Genomic DNA, 20553 nt, shown 5'->3' on the forward strand with positions numbered 1-20553 from the left:
TGAATATATAAGATAAGCACAGTTATCTCCTAAAGTTTAAGGAAAAATAAATGCACAAATAATATAACAAAAAGTAGTGTTTGATACAATTCCATTCTCTGGAAATAGGAAGATTACAAATTTTAATACTTTATCCCTGTTTTTTCACTATAGCTCATCTGGCTCATCATTTTGTTACAATTGGCAGTATTTCATCTTTTTTATAGCTGAATAGTATCTATTTTGTGTATATACCACATACTTATTCATCATTCAGTAGGCATTTAATATTTGAACATGAATATTTCCAGCTTTGGGCTATTACAAATTATACTGCACTAAATGTGGAGATACATATTAAGTATTTCTTCAAGACAGTGTTTTTGTATTTTTCAGGTAAATACCCGTAAGTAGGAGGACTGGATCGTGTGGAATTGCTGTTTTGGCCAGGGAGGGGAAGTGATTTAGAGCTCACCAGTGACATTCAGGGAATATTTCTGACTGTGCTCAGGGAACCACATACGATACCTGGGATTGAATCAGGGTCAGCCACGTGCAAATTCCTTAACCCCTGTACTATCACTCTGACCCCTGTTTTTAATATTTTAAGAAATCACCATACTGCTTTTCATAATGGCTATACCAATTTGCTTCTCACAAATAGTCTACAAGGAGTCCTTGTTTCCACATCCTTCCCAGCTGTTGGTTCTTATCTTTTTGGATAATGGTCAGTCTCATGGGTGTGAGAGCACACCTAATTATTAGTTTAATTTTTGTTTCTCTAATATTAAGAAATAATGAACATCTTTTGACTATCTGTGTGTCCCCTGTGGTCTCTTTAGACCTTCTGCACATTTTTTTAATAATTTGTTTTTAATATGAGACCAATACCCAAGGACGGTAGAAACAAGGGCCAGGAGGATTGGTCCACAGTTGGAAGCCTGCCTCATGGGCTGGGGGAAGGAAGTTGGGATAGAGAAAGGACCACCATGACAAAGATAGCTGCAAATGGTCACTCTGGATAAGAACTGTGTGCTGAAAACAGGTAACGGAACAAACACGATAACCTCTCAGTACCTGTATTGCAAACCATAATGCCCCAAAGGGGGTAGGAGGGAGGAAGAGAGAGAGAAAGAGAAAGTCCTTGCCATACACACAAGCTGGGGGGAGGGTGGCAGGAGGGAAACGGGGGACATTGGTGGTGGGAAATATACACTGGTAGAGGGATGGGTGTTGGAACACTATGACTGAAACCCAACCATGATGACCTTTGTAATTCTGTATCTCACAGTGATTATTTTTTTTTAAAAAATTCAGGTGATTAAAAAATAAAATGATTAAAGAGAAAAAGTAACTTACTCATTTTAATAGTGTTATTTTACAAGACTGTACATATGTTTTAGGACTATCGTTGCACACCTTTCTTAACGTGTAGCACCATATTACACCTTCCCTCGAAGTATCAGTATCCTCCGCCCCAGTCCAATGAACTACCTCTATGCTTACCACCTGCTCCTCCCACTCCCAGCCCCCCTGACAATCTCAGTTCTTCAGTAAAAACCTCGGGCTATTTTCCTTTCACTTTGTCTGTTCCCTTACTTTGATTTTTGTATTCCCTTGCTTTGATTTTTGTATTCATTCATTTCAGAATGAGTGAAATAATCTGATATTTATCTCTCTCCTTCAGACTTATTTTACTTAGCATAACCCACTACAGTCCCATCTGTGTTTTCAAAAATGCCAAGATTTTATCTTTTTTAAAATTTTAATAGCTGAGTGTTACACTGTATCTTCTTTATCTACTCATCTATTATTGGGCACTTGGCATTATTTCTATACAGTCCTTTTATTATTGATTCTATTATGACTTCTTCATATGTTTTGATGTGCTTTGGGGTTTTTTTGTTTGGTTTGAAGGCCATATCTGGCTGTGTTCAGAACTTACTTCTGGCCTGTTCAGAGATCACTCATGGCAGGGCTGCAAACCTAGGTCAGCTACATGCGAGACAAGCCAGCACCTTGCTGTACTGTCTGATCCTTCAGTGTTATTTTGAATAGTAACCTTTTGTCAGACATATAATGGGTGGTAATAGTAGTAAAAATAATGATTTGGACATAGTGAAAATGATTGAACACAAATACTAGTCTATGTAGATCTTCAGAGTTAGTAGAAAATATATCTCAGTGGCGGTGCCCTGAATCTCATTAGTGGAAATCATACTAACACTGTTAACTTTACTTTCTGCTTTGCTAGTCTTTGAATATTAGGTTTTTATAGTGCATAGAAAAGCAAAATTAATGGGTTGTAATTTATTATAGGCCCCTTTGTGTTGGACCTGTTATCAGTAGCATATATCTGTGTTTAGTACCATTTTGGAGGAGGGGGGATTGGTTTTGGGCTACACCTGGCAGTGCTCAGGGGTTCCTTCTGCCTCTGTACTCAGCGATCACTCTTGGCAGGCTTGGGGAACCACAAGGTGCCAGAGATCAATCCTGGGTCAGCCACATGCAAGACAAGCATCCTACCTGCTGTAGTATTGCTCCACCCCTCTAATGTTGTATTAAATTATTTGACAAAGTCATTCTAGGTAATACACACACAAACATTCATTGTATTGATAAACTATAAAAATCTTTTCCACTGCATTGAGCTTCAGTGTAAACATTCAGCAAAATCAAAGTACATTCAAAGATTTTCCCAAAGCATGCCTAAATCTTTAACGAGCTCTCTACCTGAGTAAAGTATTCCTAACAAAACTAATTTCATGTTTCTTGCAGGTAGTCAGAACTTAGTGTTTTTCTGTTGATAAAAGTTTTATATTAGTGTTTCAGTTCCTTGAAGTTGTCTTTACTTTTAAGACCTTTTCTTTTTTTTTAAATTTTTTATTCTAATAAAAAAAATCACTGTGATGTACAGTTACAAATTTATGAACTTTTGTGTTTGCATTTCACTTATACAGTGATTGTTTACCTATCCCTCCGCCAGTGCCCATTCACCTCCAAGAATTTTTCTTGTTGCAGTTGAATTTTTGTGTTATTTTTGAGCCATACCCAGCAGTACTCAGGGCTTACTCCTGCCTCTTCACTCAGGGATCAATCCTGGCAGGGCTCAGGGGACCAACAACAACAACAAAAGTCATATATTTCTGTTTTTTTAAAAATTGCTCAGCCTATAAAGAAATAAGTATTTATATTCTTGTAAACTATTGGCACTTCAGTTTATTAAAATTGTTCAAATACTGTGAAATACAATTTTTTGCCAGAGTTCTGCTTTTATCCTGCTTCACCATAGAAAGTAGTTAGTGTATATCATGGCATACCTGTTAATAAATTTATTGACTGATTCCAAGTATTGAGTTTATCTGACCTAATGTCCCTCTAATACTTGTCTAAAGAGCACTTGAAGTGGCAAGCATTTGTTGAGAGGGAGCTTGTACAAGCAATTTTTCACTATTTGAAAATGTTTAGTCCCAGGATCCCTCTGCATAATTATAATTGTTGTCTTTTGTTGATTGCTTGTTTGTTTGTTTGTTTGTTTGGAAGGGCCACACCAGCTCAGAACTTCTTTCTTGCTCTATGCTCAAAGATCACTCCTGGTGTTTGCTGGGGTGGGGATAGGGTGTAGATGGGGTGGCAGGGATCAAACCTGGTTCAGCTGAGTGCAAGGCAAGCACCTTACCTGTTGTACTGTCTCCCCAACCCCTCTTAAAACATCTTAAAGGGACCCAGAAAGACAACTCAGTGGGCTGACAGCATGCTTTGACATGCAGGAGGCCTGAACTCAATCCCTGGCACCACATGGTCCCCCTGAGCACTGCCAGTTATGGCCCAACCCCCACGCCCTGGCAATCACTAAAGATCCTAAAAGTTGTGTTTATATGAATTGTATTTATTTATAGTTAACACATTAGAAATCAGAGCTGAGAAATCATTAAAATACCGGTTTGGATTTTTTTTTAATGGTAGTAGACCCATCACATTTCATGTCTGGAAAATTCCATCATATAATTGAGAGAGAATGATAGTAGAAAAAAATTCCCAGTGTTATGGAAATAGTTTTAATTTTGTGGACAATCTGAAAGTGTCTTTAGAAACCCCAGTGGAGGGCTCCAGATTACACTTGAAGATCCATTGGTGGTAAAGGTATTATTTAGGACTACATAATTCTGTTTACAGAGTTGGGGGAGGGGGAGTATAGTTTGAATGCTGATTAGAAGTTGTTCATGACATAGTTTAAGAGTAGAAACATAATTTATGTAACAGTCACTTCAGTTTAGCTACGATTGTTGGATCGTAATGGTTGTCTTTTGAAGCTGAAGCAGAAGTTGCTAAAATTATATCTGACCTTGAATTGGGATCTTCAGGTAGCGTATTAACATCAACATTTTCCTCATTAGTGAAAACTCTTCTCTTTAAACCTCTCCAAAACAGCTGTTTGAACAACTGTTCTTCCAAAATTGATGTTTCCAGAGATCCATCCCAACAATAGAGACAAGGTCACAGCACTATCCAGCATCACATGAAAACAAGAGAGGAGATTCCTGGCTCTCAGCCATCCTGGAGCTTGAGAATAGTTAGAGAAGATTGTTTGCTACTGCAGAGCATGTAGCTAGTGAATGTCCCTGTGCATTTCTAGTCCCTAAACCTAATCTGTCCTTGACAGACATTAATTTGAAGTCCCCTTTTAGAACTTTAACACACACATTAAAAGTTATTTCTAGTCCATTTTTAAAAATTTAATTACTATTATGTTAATGTAGAGCTGTGTTAGAAATTATCTACCTAAAACCACTTACTCTTTCTGACCATTTTAATGGAGTTTCTTATTCCACAGAGAATGACAAAACTAAGTTTGCTGCCTTGTTAAAGGAAAGAAGAGGTTGAGTATATGCAATAAATCTTCTGATGGAATATATAAAGAGAACCAGAGGGAGTTAAAATACACAAAGCAAATCATAGTATAATGACTTCTAGCAGTAGTTACTTGGGCAAATTAGCAATAAATTATTAACAAGATTCTAACCTGTCTGATGTTAAATCATAATTACATTGTTCCGCTTGAAGAGAGTACACATTCCTAATTAAACCTTCATTTCTCAATATATGTTGGTTTCTTTAGGACTTCTACTAAATCTCATTACCTAAATGGCTATTCAGAGCACTGTTTTTAGTTAATAACTGCTTTAATGGATACTCGGTTGGAGGGCCTATTGCAAATGATGTCTGACTCATGAGCAGAATTTATGTGAAATTGACCCCTAAGTTGGCTTTGTCAAAGCAAAAAAATTGAATTTTTGTGAAATAAAATCAGTATCATTTGTGGATTCCTTTTCCAAAACAATGAAACTTTTATGAAGATGACTAAAATGCTTGTCATGAAGCTAATACTTGTGCATTAGCCCACTGAGTCATATATCCCCGGGGTTGCTGAGTCATCTTGATCACTGCCTGGCTGACTCTTAAATTTATATGGAAATACTTTCATATATCTTTTCTATCTCATTTTACATGATTTCTTTTTTACAGGATTAAATTTATTTTTAGGTAAATTTAAAACCCAGGATTAGGTTGTATGAACATAACTGCCCACATATAAATATTAGATGTGTAGACCATAAGCTTTAGTTGTATGCGATTTATCCTCTTATACTCAGCCAGCTTATTTAAAAGCACCCTAACATTTGAAAATGTAGTACTCAAATTGGATCTTGTTTAGTATCTGCTAGAATCTAGTCTGTGCTCTGTGGAGTAAGCTGGCTGTGATTTTCTTTTTTTGAATAGATTACTACTTGTTACAGTAGTACCATAAAGGCGCACAAATCTAATTTCTCTGTAAGCTCATCTTATTTGGTAAATGCTTTCTTAAAGTTTGAAAACCTAATTAACAGCTAATACACACCAAAGTTCCCCTGCAAGGAAGAAATAACCATTGAGAAAGAGTAAAATCTATAAACCATGTAATCTCATAATAGGTACATAGTGACCTCTTACATTATATTTTAAGAAAGGCTGTAGAGTTAACATTAAAGAAACTCTAATCACGTTATCTGATTCTTCAAGAATAAATCAGGGGTTTGGGAGGGCCGGTACTGAGTGATAGTACAGCAGGTAGGACGCTTGCCTACACACAGTCTACCCAGGTTAGATCCCCGGCATCCCTGAGCACCACCAGGAGTGATTCTTGAGTACAGAGCCAGAAGTAAACTCTGAGCGTTTCTGGGTGATGGCCCAACACCACCACCATACCCCCCCAAAAAAAAAAATAAAAAGAAGAAGAAGAAGAAGAAATCACAGTGGCTGAAGAGAGTACAGGTAGGTAGGGTACTTGCCTTGCACATGGCCATCCCTGATACCCCATATGATTCTCCAAGCCCCGGCATGTAATAATTCTTGAGTACAGAGATACGAGTAAACTCTGAGTACTGCTGGGATTTGCTCAAAAACCTAGAAATATAAAAATATTTAAAATGCCTCAGTGCCCTCCGCTAAAAAATTGTTAAGCCACTTTGATATTTTCATTTAAATTACATTTTTAAAATGCATCCACCTAGCAGCAAATTTCATGTTTTCATCTTAAAACTGAGTAGTATTTGATAGTATACATTTCCATAGTTGTTGTTTTTTTTATTTGTTTGTTTATCCAGCCATTTGTTATTGGGCACTGGAGTTGTTTCCAGATTTTGTCTACCTTGGATAGTGCTGTAATGAACATAGGGAATTGATGTGTTTTGTTCTGGGTGCTAAGGATCAAACCCAGAGACACATGCTCGCTCCTATTCAACTGCTACATCCCTGTCCCCACTTGAACTCAGACTATCCAGTTATCCATTTAGAGTGATTATTGATATATGAAACTTAATTATGGCCTTTTTATCATTTATGTTTTTGTTTTGGAGGCCACAGCTGGTGGTGCTCAGAGGCTACTTCCAGCTCTGTGCTCAGAGACCATTCAGAACCCTGAACCCAGAATAGAACCTGTGCTCTCACAAACAAACTATGCCCTCTAGCCCTTTGAACCATCTCCACAGCCTCACCCCACCCCCTGCTGTTTTTATCTTTTTGTTTTCTGGGTGTCTTGCATTTTTGTGTTTTTCTTTTTTGTCAGTTACTATTGATGGAGAGAGGGTACATCCAGGGCTTACTCCTGGCTCTGCACTGCAGAATCAGTCCTGGTGAGCTCATGGAGCTATACAGGATGCCAGGGACTGAACCCAGGTTGGGTGCGTGAAAGGCAAGTACCCTACCCATTGTGCTATCTCTCTTGTCCTCCCCCAGGAATTTCTAAATGCCTGTGCTTTGGAATTTTTTTTCTGCTTCCAAAAGGTTTGAATCAATCTGTCTGTGTCTCAAATAGTCTTTTTGGTGCTGATATCTAATTGTCATATATCTAATTGTCATCTTTGCACCAACCAAATTTTGTCCAGCCCTTTCTCCCCATTAATATTTTATTGTCTCATTTCATTCTTGATATTTCTGATTCTATATCACTATTTTGTCACAGTGTTTAAATTTTTTTCCCTTTGTCTTTAAAGGAAATACTGTCAACATTTTTAGTTGTGTAGATCTGTTGGTGGTGAACACCATTAGCTTTTGTTTTTCAGGGAAGGCCTTTATTTCTCTTTGAGTAGTTATTTTGCCAATTAAACTATTGGCTTCAAGTTTTTATCTCATAGAATTATAAATATGCATTCCAATCTTATCACCTGTAGAGTGTCTGATGAGAAATCTGATCTGTCTTTATATGTTACATACATTCCCTCTGAAGGCCTCCAGTATTTTTCTTTATGGTTGACTTTGATTTCTTAACAGTAACATATCTTGGTGTGTTTTTTTGCATTAGAAATTTGAATGATTCGTCAACTTCCTATATTTCTATGGGTAATCTTCCTATATGCCTATGGGTAATCAAGTTCCTATATTTCTATGGGTAACTGTTGAAAACTTGATATTAGAATTTGTTGATTGGCTTAGTATTAGAAGCACTTTGTTTGGGTGTTTCGGTTTTATTTGGTAAGCCAAAACATTTTTACCTAAAATAAATAATAAGATATGCATTATTTATACAATAATGAATCTTAAAGGTATCACTTGCAAGACTTAAGTTACTAAGTAAGTAGGCATGAAATCAGGAGACTCTCAGTAACTTTTCTAAAAGAAAGGAAAAGTGGTATTTTTAAAAATCTGTTCTGCCCTCTCTCTAATTACACATTTTCTTTTTGCCCAGCTTCTGTTGGAAATTCTATTCTTTGACTATCAACACCTTGGCCTATATCCAGTTCTTATTGGGATATGCAGAGTTTGGAAAATAACAGTTTTCTTTCCTGACTGTTTTGTTATTTAGTGGCTCTTTTGTTTATGACAGTAGTCTTTAAACAGAAATGTGTCCCTGAAAAGTCACAAACAGATAATTCATTTCTTTTGTCATCCTGGTACAGTGCAGTGATTTTCAGAGACCTTAGCTTTAATTATTACCGTCTTCCTCAAGCCTTCCTGAAATCCCAAAACCAGGTCAATACACATTTCCCTTCAGTTGAGAATGGAAACCCAAAATTAACCAGCTTCATTGATGAGTTTGTTTATTGAACTTTCTTGAATACTTGACAAGAATTGTGCTAGTTAATAGTAACCTGCTATTGTTCATGGTGAGGATAGTAGTACAAGAGCTGACTAGATCATGACAGAGACATACTTGTGGAGACAGTATGCAACAGGCATATGTAGGCTATAAGATGGTTCATTAAAAGCCCATTAAAAACAAAAAAAAAACAGTAAGAGCAAGGTATGTTAAGAACTTAAACTACATGGAAATGTACATTAACAATCAACTAAATTTTGAACTAAGTAACATACATTTTTTCATTCAACTTTTGGAGGTAGATGCTATTATTAACCTCAGTTTACAAGTAACAAAAATATGGCTCTGTGAAACTCCTTCAAGGTTATTTATTTTAACAAGCAGTAGAATAGAAAAACAAAAAGAGAGAGATAATCCTCAAGAATAAATTATAGAGGCTGGGGGCAGAGAGATAGGACAGCGGGTAGGGCATCTCCCTTGCACATGGATGGCCCGGGTTCAATATCTGGTACTACATGTGGTTCCCAGAGCCCTGCACCACCAGGTGTGCACCAGAAACAAACAACAGCAGCAACAACAAAAAGATAGAGACTGTAACACATTAGATATAAAGATTCATCATCATCATCATCCCGTTGATCATCAAATTTCCCGAGCGGTCTCAGTAACGTCTCCATTCATCCTAGCCCTGAGATTTTAGAAGCCTCTCTACTTGTCCTTCCCAACGATGCCGCATTGGAGGCTCTATCAGGGTCAGGGGAATGAGACCCAGCATTGTTACTGGTTTTGGTATATGAATACACCATGGGGAGTTTGTGAGGCTCTCCTATGTGGGCAGGAAACTCTTGGTAGCTTGCCAGTTTCTCCCAGAGGAAGAACTAGGCTATAAGAGTTCACACCCTTCCGGGAGCTTGGTTGTAAGTCTCTGGATGTTGGCCATTGGTGGGATTACACGGCACTACGGGCAGTCCCTGGGTGTGACCGCCTAGCTACTGGAAAATGGGAAATTTGGGCAGAAGAAACCAGTTTCTCTGCCAGTACCTTCATGTGTGAGGCTCGTCCGAACGTGTGGAGAGGGGCCTTGAGCATGGCTGTGGCTAGGCTCCGGAGGTCTTCGGCCGAGGGAGCTCTGCTGGGGGCAGGGAGGGAAGCTGGAGCCCATTCCCTCCAAGGGGCTGGAGCGACAGCACAGTGGGTAGGACGTTTGCCTTGCATGCGGCTGACCCAGGTTCAATTCCCAGCATCCCATTTGGCCCCCCAAGCACCGCCAGGAGTAATTCCCAAGCAGAGCCAGGAGTAACCTCTGAGCCTCGCCAGGTGTGACCCAGAAAGAAAAAAAATATAAAGATTAAGGAAGGAAAAATCTGATCCTGGTCAACCCTAAATTTCTACCTTGAAAAAACAGGTAGATAATATTTTATTAGCTAAGAGCAAATGGGAGAGAAAATAATGGGTTAAGATGTGTGAGATGACTTTTTATTTTAAACATTTTAAGTTAAAGACTGATTGGAATAGCAACTCACATGTGGCTATAAATGAGCTATAGTTTAGGAACAGGGTTCTGAAATAGAGCTATAAAAATAAATCACCAGTTAGATAATTATGAAACCATTAGTCTATGACTTTGAGATTACCTAGGTGGTAGTAAGGGGGAAAAACACCCTAAGTTTAAAAACTAGAGTTTGCTCTGTTTTAGGGATGAGCAGAGTAGAAGTGGTCATGAAAGATATATTAGGAAAAGAATATAAAAAAAGAACTTTGAAGAAAGTGTTCTCATATGAAGTCTCAGAAGGGAATGTATTTCAAAAAGTGGGGGTTGATTAAAAGTGTTAAATACAGAGGAATGGGTAAGAAGAAGCATAAAGACTGAGCAGAGAGCAGTGGACTTCAGTGACTTTAACCAAAACATTTTTAGCAGAATCATGGGAGGAGACCACGCTTAGAATGAGTTGTTGCTGACATAGTGAAGGTTGACAGTAATGAAGGAAGCTCAGAAGCCTTGATAAGAGAAGGCTTAAGGAGGGTAACTGATTCAGTATCCTTTCTGTGAAGTTTAGTATAAAAGTAAATGTGCATAAATTGTGCTTATACTGAGTAACTTTTTTTTTGCTTTATGATGTGCATAGTTATAGCAGCTAACACAGTTAACTATGGATGTGTTTGTCATATATATTAACTCATTTAACTCATAGTTGTCCCTATTTTATTCTATCTTATTTTGGGACCACACTTGGTCTCGCTTAGGGAACCATATATAGTATGTAGTGTCAAGGCAAACACATACTCCCCTCTACTATCTCTCTGGACACTGTTATCCCTATTATTTGGTTGGTTGGTTGGTTGGTTGGTTGGTTTGGGGCCATACTTGGCAATGCTCAGGGATTAGTCCTTGTTTTGCGCTCAGGAATTACTTCTGGCAGTGCTTGGGGGATCCATACGGGATGCTGAGGATCAAATCTGGGTTGGCCACATGCAGGACAAGCACCCTACTAGCTCTGCTGTCTCTCTCCATCCCCTGTTATCCCTATTTTAAAGATGAGGAAAACTGGGATATTGAGAATATAGGAAACTTTTAGTTCATAGAGCTAGTAAATGAGAGGCATTCTGACATTTTCCCCCATGCTGTGTTCCCTGCTAACCCAAAAAGTGATTCTGCTTAAATGATTTTTTGAAAAATTTTAAATTGTCTTTTAGTAGCTGCTTCAAATCCTTTTATATTCTTCAAAGCCTCATTTCCTAGGGCAGGAATAGTTGCCTTCTGTAGAGTCATCCTTCCTTTTAGTATAAGGCCCTGTATCCTGAGTACCAAGAAGAAACAACATCCTGAAGAAATTGGACTCATAAGTAGGAGAGTGAGTCTTCAAGAAGCTCACTAGATAAATAGCCCCTGCCTTGATTTAATAAGTATTTCTTCCAAAAAAAAAAAAAGTAATAAGTTCTCTGGCTTATGTTTGATACTAATGTGATAGCAAGTTTGGTTGGCAGCACATCTGTTTTTCCTCTGCCCTGTGAAGAGAATAGCATGCACAGTCTGAACCTACAGTAAGCCTGGAATTAGATCTTGTTCTGGGGGACAGTGGTACTTCCGGGCCAGACTTCACAGTCATTAAGGAAGAATGTGAGGAAATACAACTCTGCTCCTGTTTGCCCCAGACCTTGGCTAAAGTACACATGCCCTTTCTCCAGCCAGTCCTGGCTATCTTTCTTTGAGATGATTCATGATTGTTTTCCAAAGTAAACATGCTGAAGTCTAAATTCAGTTAGAACTGTTTTGCTCCCACTTCCCTCTCCTCTTTTCCCCATGCTGTGGCTGTTTATATTTGCATTTGGGCAAACTGATCTATTAGCCTTGATGCACATTTGTTTGTTTTTTAAATATTTACTCTTTGCCTTAGTTCGAGAAAGGTCAGTTTTCTCTCTAAGCCAAGATATATAATTATACTTATTGATGATCCCTCAGAGGCTGATTCCTAGAGAGAATTCATTTGCCTGCTGCAAAGCGAATTTGCATTGAAGAGCTGCACACACCAGTGAAACTCTGCAATGTTAAATTCCTTTCAAAACTGCTCCTTTGCATGTCTTATTTGCATGCCTGTTTAAAATGTTTTTATTTATTACATATCTCCATCTACCTATTTATACACCCATCACGGTTTTTTTTATTATGATGTAAATGTAAATCACAAATAATAATTTGTGCTTTACTTGGGTGTTTTAAGAAGGATGCTCTCTTGCTGGGAGGGACTAGCTCAGAGTTACAGTGACCGTTTCTCACTGGATTATTTCAGTGGTTTCTGCTTTAGAAAAATCCCTTAGAAGCCAACTGATACCCAAAGCAAGCATTTATTTAGGAATATGAATCTCACGGAGACTATGCATTACCTTCATAGGCACACCCTGGAGTTCACATTTCCACAGGCAGGCCACAGTACCTTCTTGTTAGTATGCTCTAAATGTTTTGTTGGTGCAGAGTAAGTATGGCTGTCTTTAGCATACTGATCGACAAAACCTTAAATTCTGAGGTACAGAAATTTCTAGGCTGTTCTTGGTGTCTGCAGTTGTTTTACCATATGGTACTGGGCTAATTTTAACTGTTCTTCCCTTGAGGCTTTTGTGAATTGATTACATTTTTAGAAAAAAATTTTAAATAACTTTCTTAAATGTCAAAGCTTTCTCAGTGGAATAAAATATGATGAGAGATTACGTCAACATGAGCACAAGATATCTTAATAGAAAATTTCACAGACACTTAAACATTTAAGTTAAATCTATACTTCACGTTCTGCATCGACGTTGATCATATTCATGAATGCCCCACTGATAACAAATATAAAGTAATCTCAGACCCAAAGATATGAGTCTTTCTGTATAGAAAGTTACTCGGTGTCTTAGTAGCTCCATTCTGGGGAGATTGTCTCTGGCCAAGTGTCACTGTCACTGTTACTGTTATCCCATTGCTCATCGATTTGCTCGAGCAGGCACCAGTAGCGTCTGCATTGTGAGACTTGTTGTTCCTGTTTTTGGCATATCAAATACACCATGGGTAGCTTGCCAGGCTCTGCCAATGGGCAAGATACTCTCGATAGCTTGCCGGGCTCTCCAAGAGGGATGAAGGAATCGAACCCAGGTTACTGGCATGCAAGGCAAATGCTCTACCGCTGTGCTATCGCTCCAGCCCATGGCCAAGTGTGAAGTTGCTAAAGAAAGCACAAGGAGAGGTGGAGAAAAGGCAGTTATCCTCTGCAGTCAGCAAAGGCTGTGCATTCTGGTTATCAGTGAAATAACTTGTTTCATTTTAAGATTAGTGATATTTCATTGAACAGTTATGAGTAGGAAAAATCCTAGATTTGGGGAATCAGAATTTGATTTTTATTCTAGTTGGGTCTCCAGTTCTCTTTAGTGCTATCTAGACTTATCTATAAAAGTTATAAAAGTTATACCTATACTTAAGAGCTAAAACTTAGAAGATTCCTAGAAGAAAATATATATAGGGATGTCTCATGCCCCTGGTTTGGATAAAATTAGAGATATCTGATTGTGTGGATGTCATCAAAATTAAAACTTCCGTGCGTCAGAGTCATCACCCAGAGCATGACTACACAGCGTGGGGTAGGAGCCCAATGACAGAGCGCTGAACTTGCGTGTATGAGACCTGGGTATCATCCCCCAGCACTGCAGTTGACAATAAGAAAATAAAGTGAACCACAACCTTCACAAAAGGGAGAAATGTTATAAATGTTCCATCTGGTAAGACACTAATATCCAGAATATGTAAAGAACTTGTGCATCTCACAATAAAAAGACTAAAAACAATTAGTCTTAAACAATTTTAAACAATTAAAAATAAATCAAGGACTTGAGTAGACGTCTTTTTTAAAAAAAGACATGCTCTGGGCAGTAAGCACATAAGATACTCTCATCTCTAGTTATTGGGGAAGGCAAATAAGACCACAGTAAGATACCATTTCATACCTACTAGCATTGCTATCATAAAAACAAAAATTTCAAGTGTAGGAAGGATGAAGGAAAATTGGTACTTGTACATTACTGAGAGAAATGTCAAACAATGCAGTCACTGTAGAAAATAGTGTTCTTCCAAAAATTTAGAAGTTTCTGTATGACCTAGAAATTCCATTTCTAAGTATATATCCAAAAGAATTGAATGTCCTCAAAACAAAAGCATGCACAAATATTTATAACACTATTCACAGTAGCCCAAAAGAGGAAACAGCCAAATATCTCTCATTGGATTCCTAGCTAAACAAGTTCATAGCTAAACAAACATCCATGCACGTGTGTTTCTGAGCATGAATAAAAAGGAATTAAGTATTCAGGCTACATTGATGAGCCTGTTCTTATCCTGAGTGAGAAAATTCAGACCCTGAGTATCACAATGAACCAGAGAAATGGTTCAAAGGCTGGAGTGCATGCTTTGCATGCAGAAACCAGGTCCAACCCCTGGTATCAGGTGGTCCCCAGACACTGCTGGGTGTAACCACAAAACCAAAAAGTCACATCATATGTGAAGTATCCAGACAGGTAAACCAATAGAAGTAGTGATCGATATTCAAGGGGGAAGGAAGAAATGGAGAATGACTTGTGAATATGGAATTTTTCTTTTGGAGCAAAGAAAATGTTTTTGAAGCGTATGGAAACAGTGGTTGTACAACATTGTGAACATACTGAAAGATAATGGTGGATGGGGGTGTGTTAGGGATGTAGCTCAGTTGTAGAACACCTGCCTCTCATACGTGAGGTTCATTTGGGTTTGATCCCCAACACTACCACAAAATAGTACAATAGTAATAAAATAAAGCAACACTACCTAAGTTACTGCCTCAAACCCCTTACTCCCCAGCACACTCTCTCTCACGCAAACACACACACTGTCCTGGTTTTCTTCAAGTCTTTCCCACCCCTAAGAAGTTAGTTCCTAAACTGGAACTGAGATGTTAACCTCATTACTTAAGTGCCAGGTTAGAAGCTAATTATTTCTCAGTTTTTCCTTCTTAAAAATAAATTATCCAGAGATAACACAAAGCCTAGAATGAATGCTTTGCACGCTGGAGCTAAAAGTTTGGTGCTTCGTACCACTAGGAACAACCCCACGTACAGAGGTGGGAGTATTCATGCATTGCTGGGGATGGCCCCAAAGCCAAAAATAAATTTAAGAATACAGAGAGCCAGAGCAAGAGTACAGTGGGTAGGGTGTTTTGCCTTGCCCTCAGCCAACCCCGTTCAATCCCCAGCATCCCGTATTATCCCCAAAACACCGCCATGAGTAATTCCTGAGTGCAGAGCCAGGAGTAACCTCTGAGCATCATTGGGTGTGGCCCAAAAATTAGATGTATATCCTATTTAATTATATATAGATAAATCAGGATATAAATATAAATAATATAAATCAGCCTAGAACTTTGCGCAAAATTTTATGTAAACTTGGTTTGAGGATAAGAAGTTGAATGAGACCTAGATTAAAAAAGATACTATGGAATAGATGGAAATTAACCTGGATTTTAGCACATAGGTGGTATTTTGAGAGAAGAAAGGGTCATTTCAGCTCAAAGGGACAACCCTTTGCAAATCAAAAGGACTGGATTGAAGCAGAACCTGTCAAGCTGTGCTGAGGAGACTACATCCTCCACCTCAGACAGTATTACAGGCAAGCTGTGAGGAAGAGGTAATGGGCAGTGTTTTATGTGGAGAGAAATCTGGCAAGATTTCTGGATTTCATATTACAGAAAGTTGAGCCATTGGAGATTTCAGAACACTGCAGATAATGTGGCCAATCTAATCACAGTAATAAAGATTCCTCTGGTGTAATATGTAAAGTGGATGGCTGAGGCAGAGAGCAAAGCTAGGAAGGGGAGTCAGCTAGGAAGCTGGAGGAATAACAAAAAGAAACCCTGAGCAAGACAGAAATAGTTGAGATGAGCAGAGGTGACTGATAGATCATTCAAAGAAAAAATTCACAAGACCTGGAACAGTCTGGGATTGCTAGGGCAAATTTAATTCTTGACTAAATAGCAGGAACTTTCATCTTAATTATGATCTTGAGATATATGTGGGCTCTGATGTAATGACAAAACACTTCCTTCACTTTCCCCTTTCTCCTAATAAGAGTTCTTTTTATAAAACTCTGTGATTCCCTTATTCAGTATTCATTTAACAAATGTTTATTGAGCCTTTGCTGTGTACCTCAGACTAGATGCTGGTGATAACTGTGGTAGTTTCTAGTTTCGTAGAGCTTCATTCTAGGTGAGGAAATAGGAAAGAACAAGGAAAAATACTAATATTGTGCAAGACTGATCTATAATCAGAATTTATAAAATAAATACTTTCTATTTTGCTTTTGGGGCCACACCTGACAGTGCTCAGAGATTACTTTAGGCTCTTTACTCAGGAATCACTCCTGGCAGTGCTCCGGGGACCATATCAGGAATCAAACCTATTTGGCCATATGCAAGGCAAGCACCTTACCCGCTATACTATCTTTCCAGCTCCAATAATTGTTGTTTTTATAAATTCTTTTGTGGGGGGGATACTTGAGTCATACATGGACAGTGCTCAGAGATTTTTCCCAGACCTGTGATTGGGGGTTCGGGGAATATGCTACGCCAGGGACCAAACGTAGGCACCATGCTTTCAAAGCATCCCCTCGGTTCATTGAGCTATCTCTCCACCCCTTTATAAACTCTCTCAAGAGAGTTTGCTAAACAATAATCATGAGGGATAGAAGAGCTGACTTCAAATGATTGCTTAGGGGAAGCCTTTTTGAGAAAATAAAATTCAACCTAAAAGAAAAGCTCCCCCCATATGAACAAGAAAGGAATGAACCGCGTAAGTCATTGAAACAGCAGTGGGAAAGAAACTAGACCAGAAGAGCAGGTACAGAGCAGATGGCGGAGGAAGTGACGTGAGATTGGTCAACAGGGTCCAAGTCAACCTGAGCCTTGTAAGACATGGCAGTTTTGACTTTATTCCCAATGAGTGAGGAATTCTTGGAGGGTTTTGTGTAGAGGAGTGGTCTCTGGGTAACCGTACAATTCCAGGCCAGCCCTAGTGATTGATTCTCAGCCAGGAAAGTCCCTTCTACCCCCCTTCTTTTCTACTGCTTCATTGGTGCTTCTCTCCTCGCACCTTACTCTTTCGGCCACTGCCCTTTTCCTGTGTGCTTTGAGGAACACATGTGAGTCTACCTGTCCTTTGTGAATGTACAGATGGCATTCAGAGGACTCTTCTGCACATTTTCCTCATCCCAGTGCCTGCATAAAATGTGCAAAGCAAATAAAGGGTTTCTGCTTCGATTTGTTTTGTAGAATTCAAACTCAGAGTTGAGGCCTTGAGTGAGCATGAATGGCCCTCTTCCTTATCTGGAGAAAATAAAATTGTTCATATAAAATAGAAAACTCTCTTGATAGATTAAACTCTTAGTGCTCCTCAGCCCCTTACTCTCTCAGGCTTGAGACTTCGGATAAAAGATTTTTGCCTTCTTCACCTCCCATTACCACCACATCTGATCTTAGGACAGTTCCTGTACATCCTATCACTCCTGCAGTCTCACTGAAAGCTGGATCCAGCCTTCACTGCATCTTTCCAGGACTCTTGTCCCGAGTGGTCTCTTTACAGCTCCTCCTCCCCAGTGTGCCTCCTAGCTAGCCACTTTAATAGGTTATAAAAGGAAATATAGATGTTCTCAGCCTAGCATTCAGACTCTAACAGCAGTTACCTATTTCACATATTTTTTTCTCAAATTGACTTTTAAATTATTCTATCACTGTATCACTGTCATCTTGTTGCTCATCGGTTTGCTCGAACAGGCACCAGTAACATCTCCATCGTGAGACTTGTTGTTAACTGTTTTTGACATATCAAATATGCCACGGGTAACTTGCCAGGCTCTGATGTGCGAGCAAGATACTCTCGGTAGCTTGCTGAGCCCTCCAGGAGGGGCGGAGGAATCAAACCCGGATCAGCCGCATGTGAGGCAAACGCCCTACCCACTGTGCTATCGCTCCAGCCTACATATATGATGTATATCTGCTAAAGTGAAATAGATACCTGCTGCTGCTGACTTACAAAAACATACTATGGTTATTTCCAGAAATGTGTGTGTTTGTTTATTTGGGATGTTTGGGCCATACCCACTGTGATCCACTTACTCATGGTTCTATGCTCAGGGATCACTCCTGGTGGTGCTTGCAGGGGGTGGGGGACCATTTGGGGTGTTGGTGATTAAACCTAGGTCAACCTCATGAAAGACAAGTCCCTTCCCACCATACTATTGCTTCAGCCCAAAATCTATTCTTTTTAATGAAACGAATCACAAATCACGAAATCCCATTGATCATCGATTTCTCGAGCGGGCTCAGTAACCTCTCCATTCGTCCTATCCCTGAGATTTTAGAAGCCTCTCTCCACTTGGCCTTCCCAATGATGCCCCATTGGAGGCTCTTTCTGGGTCAGAGGAATGAGATACAGCTTGTTACTGGCTTTAGCATATGAATACACTATGGGAAGCTTGCAAGGCTGTCCCATGTGGGCAGGAAACTCAGTAGCTTGCTAGTTTCTCCCAGAGGGAGAAGTAGGTTATAAGATATTGTGCAGCCGCTTTGCGCTTCTGGGAGCTTGCTTTTAAGTCTCTGGATGTTGGCCGTTGATGGGATTACACATACCTGGGTTCCTCTGCAGATACTTTCATGTGTGAGGCTTGTCCGAACGTGTGGAGAGGGGCCTTCAGCATGGCTGTGGTTTGGTTCTGGAGCTCTTCGGCCACTGCTTGGGGCAGGGAGGGAAGCTGGAGCCCATCCCCTCCGAGGGGCCCTGGGGAAGACAGCCAGGCATGCGGGAAAGAGACTCTCTGAAACTCTTAAGTAGAGTTTTTCTGGATTAGCCTTCAGAACTGGGTAAATGAAATAAGAATTATAATGGCAGAAAAGAAATAAAAGATTTATTATGGTAAATTTAAAACTGCCCCGTGCGGCAGAGCCTGGCAGGCTACCTGTGCATATTGGATATGCCAAAAACAGTAACAATTAGTCTCAATGAGAGACGTTACTGGTGCCCACTCGAACAAATCGATGAGCAACGGGATGACAGTGACAGTCAAATTTAAAACTCATTTAAAAATTTTTTTTGAAGCTATCGTTTTCAAAATCTATTGAAAAATTAATTAGGTGATCTGAGACTTGTAATCATACTATACTGACATAGAAATGGGCCTATAGATAAGTGGAACTAGCACTGTCATCCTGTTGTTCATTGATTTGCTCGAATGGGCACCAGTAACATCTCTATTGTGAGACTTGTTAGTGTTTATCAATGGGATAATTTATTAACCATTTGGAGAAAGAAAATAAAGCTAAGTTCTTGTTCTGTATCAAGACTCAAAAGCGCAAGGAAAATACTGTGAAGATTTTAATCTCTTATATTCGGAAGGTACTGCACTTGATCTTAGCCAAAAGGCCGAGAGGCAATGGAGCAATAGCACAGCGGCTGGGGCATTTGCCTTGCACGCGGCCGACCCAGGTTCAATTTCTCCATCCCTCTCGGAGAGCCTGGCAAGCTACTGAGAGTATCCTGCCCACACGGCAAAGTCTGGCAAGCTTTGTGGTGTATCCAATATGCCAAAAACAGTAACAAGTCTCACAATGGAGACATTACTGGTGCCTGCTCAAGCAAATCGATGAGCAACGGGATGAGAGTGATACAATGATATTAGGAAGGGTCTTTTAAAGAACAGTACCATAAAGACACAAATCATAAAGAAAAAAATAAGTTTGATCACATAAAAGTTTTAAGCTTATACAAGTTAAAAAAAAAAATGTGGAGGGGCTGGAGCGATAGCAGAGCGGGTAGGGCATTTGCCTTGCACACGGCCGACTCAGGTTCAATTTCCAGTATCCCATATGGTCCTCCCAGCACCACCAGGAGTAATTCCTGAGTGCATGAGCCAGGAGTAGCCCCTGTGCATTGCCAGGTGTGACCCAAAAAACAAAAATAAATAAATAAAATGTGAAAAGAAAAATTAAAAAACTGGGTAAATTATTTACAGTAAATAAGTGTAGCTTTAGAAATGTTTACTCAAGGGCCAGACAGATAATACAGGGGTTAAGATGCCTGCCTGAATACTTGCATGAATATAGACGATGTAGGTACAGTTATGTTAGGTGACAATTTGGTTTCTGCTTCCCCAATTGCTTAACATGTTGAAAATTTTTTAAACTGTCAGAACCTCCAGATTTTACTTCTGTTAAAAATATACCTGTTGGGGGTTGGGAAGATAGTACAGCAGGTAGGGTACTTGCCATGCACGAAGCCAATCCTGTTTGGCTCAGGCAACCCTGAGCCTGCCAAGAGTGATTCCTGACTACGGAGCCAAAAGTGACCCTGAGCAACACCAGATGAGGCCAAAAAAAAAAAAAAAAAAGTTCATAAAAATGCAATCATGAACTTAAGGGAATTTCTGTTTTCATTGTTATTTTAAAGAAACCGTCAAA

General features: G+C 39.3%; 1 protein-coding gene and 1 pseudogene across 9 annotated transcripts in view; one reads left to right on the forward strand and one right to left on the reverse strand.

Moving 5' to 3' along the window:
- TANC2 (tetratricopeptide repeat, ankyrin repeat and coiled-coil containing 2) overlaps nt 1-20553 on the forward strand; it is a 379564-nt gene that overhangs the window by 257230 nt on the left and 101781 nt on the right. The window lies entirely within an intron of this gene.
- Nucleotides 19375-19531, reverse strand: LOC129403729 (U2 spliceosomal RNA; annotated as a pseudogene).

This window comes from Sorex araneus, chromosome 3 (assembly GCF_027595985.1).
Source record: "Sorex araneus isolate mSorAra2 chromosome 3, mSorAra2.pri, whole genome shotgun sequence".
NCBI classification, from domain to species: domain Eukaryota; kingdom Metazoa; phylum Chordata; class Mammalia; order Eulipotyphla; family Soricidae; genus Sorex; species Sorex araneus.